The 2,520-nt window shown below is 40.2% G+C and overlaps 1 pseudogene; it reads left to right on the forward strand.

The window, feature by feature from the left end:
* Positions 1–774: 774 nt before the first annotated feature.
* On the forward strand, positions 775–1,818 carry LOC102844557 (annotated as a pseudogene).
* Positions 1,819–2,520: the final 702 nt, after the last annotated feature.

Genomic DNA, 2,520 nt, shown 5'->3' on the forward strand with positions numbered 1-2,520 from the left:
CTTCAGCATACTAAAAGACAAGCAAAAGCACTTTCCAACATTCTAGAAATGGTTATGGCCCTGGAGATTTGGTGATCATTGTGCACTTTTCAAATGAACAGATTTGCTCCTAAATCTTCATTCTCATCTACAGCAATATAGTCATTATTTCAAGCTAAATAAATTGTGCTTTCAGTGAAAGAGAATGGAACTGAGCTGAAAAGACGAATAACAAGGAAGAAGGAAGAAACAAATGAGAAAAGTCAATCATAGGTTGAAAAGAGACAGCAGTCATCAGAAACAAAAACAGTAAGGTTTAGACTGATGACATTCTCAAACAAGGGTGATTTTATGGCCCAGTGGACAGTTTGAAAATAGAGACATTTTTGGGTTGCAACAACCCAGTGCTACTGGCATCTAGTGGAGTAGAGGATGGATGGGGCCAAGACTGCTGCTATATATCCTACAATGCACAGCAGTCATCAAGAATTGTTGTTGTTGTTCTTATGAGCCAACCAATCCACTTAGACTCATAGTGACCCTATGAACAATAGCCCGGAACTCTGTCCTATCCTGAGCCAATCTCACTGTCTCTGATACAATTGTCCCCATTGTTACAGTCACTGTGTCGATCCATCTCATCTGTGGGTTTCCTCTTCTCCACTGATTCTCCATCCTTCCAAGCATGATGTCTTTATCCAAGGATTGGTTCCTCCTGGCAACATGCCCAAATTCTTTGAGATAGAATTTCTAAATCCTTGCCTCTGGTACAGAGGTGAAGGAGGAAACAAAATGATGGCAAAAGCCACCCGTAAGAGCAGCATTGGGAAGAAAGGCCTGAAACGAAAAGCTGTTTCCGAGGAACCGGAGGAGACTACAGACTCTGGAGATGGGATGGTGCAAAGCGGGGTCCACCTCTTAAAAGCGGCTGCCTTTCCCCTGGCTTCAGTATTTCAAAGATTAAGAACAAGCAAAGGCGACACTTAATATTCACACAGTGGAAGCAGCAACAGCGGAAGGAAACGTTGGCAGCTAAGAAATAACTTACGAAAGAAAGAGAGGCTCTTGGTGATAAGGCTCGGCCCACACCTGGGCCCAAACTACTGTCAACCAACGAGTAGATAGATGATGAAACTGTAGTAGATCCTGATGATAAAGAGGTTGCTTATGATGAAGCTACAGATTAATTTTCTTCTTATCTCAACAAACTTCTCCCAAGGTTCTCATCACAACATCAGACAAACCTCATGGGAGAATAGTAAAACTCTGTGAACAGCTTTCCACAGTTATACCAAACTCATATGTTTATTAAGAAGAGGACTGGCTCTGAAAAAAATTATTCCTCTGTGTATCTCAAGAGATTCTATAGGTCTGATTGTTATTCATGAAGATTGTAAAACACCAAATGGAATTATTTTGATTCACTTGCCACATGGTCCAACAGCTCATTTTAAAATGTGCCATGTTCATCTACATGAAGAAATAAAGCGAAGAGGCAAGGACCCAACAGAACACAAACCTGAAGTAATTTTGAATAATTTTACAACTCGGCTTGGTCATTCCATTGAACATATATTTGCATCTCTCTTTCTTCATGACCTCATTGGAAGGCAGGTTGCCACATTCCATAATCAACAGGATTATATCTTCTTCAGATTTCACAGATACATATTCAAAAGTGGGGGAGGGTGAAAGTGGGAATTCAGGAGCTTGGAGCATGCTTTACCTTAAAATTAAGATCTCTTCAGAAAAGAATGTTTGCTTCTAAATATGGAGAACCCAAAGGGGTACATAAACCCCGGGGAAATGGATACAAGTAAACGGAAATTCCATTTATAAAGTAACTTAATACTGGATTTTGCTGAACCAGGGCTATCTTCACCTTGGTAAATTACTTCTGAAGAAACACTTTTCAGACAGGCATTTCTTGACTTCATAAACTTACTTTCTGGAAAAATTCAAAGTACCGTGAATTTAAAAAAAAAAAAAAAAAAGTCCTTGCCTCCAAGGATCTCTCTGGTTTCACCCTCTCCAGGAAAGACCTGTTTGTTTTCTTAGCAGTTCATGGTATATTCAATACTCTCTTCCAGCACCATAACTCAAAGGCATCGACTCTTCTTCTGCCATCTTTAGTCACTGTCTAGGCCTCAGATGCATAGAAGGCAACTAAGAAGCTCATGGCCTTGACCAAGTGCACCTTAGTCTCTAGACTAACACTGTTGCTCTTTAGCACTCTGGAGAGGTCTCTGACAATAGACTTTCCTAACACAACTTGTCTTTAGATTTCCTTACTGCTGGTGCCAAAAGTGTTGACTGCAAACCTGAGCAAGATTTAATTGTTAACAACCTCAATTTTTTTTTCCTTCATCCATAATGATGCTGCTGATTGGCCTGGTGGTGAACATCTTGTCTTCTTGATGTTGAGATTTAATTTATATTGAAGACTACAGTCCTTTACCTTGTTGTTGTTGTTATGTGCCATCGAGTTGCTTGTGACTCATAGCAACCCTATGTACAAGAGCCCTAAATGCTTCGCTATCC

Source organism: Elephantulus edwardii, unplaced genomic scaffold (genome assembly GCF_000299155.1).
Source record: "Elephantulus edwardii isolate Elephantulus edwardi_28Jun2011 unplaced genomic scaffold, EleEdw1.0 scaffold00021, whole genome shotgun sequence".
In the NCBI taxonomy this organism is placed as follows: domain Eukaryota; kingdom Metazoa; phylum Chordata; class Mammalia; order Macroscelidea; family Macroscelididae; genus Elephantulus; species Elephantulus edwardii.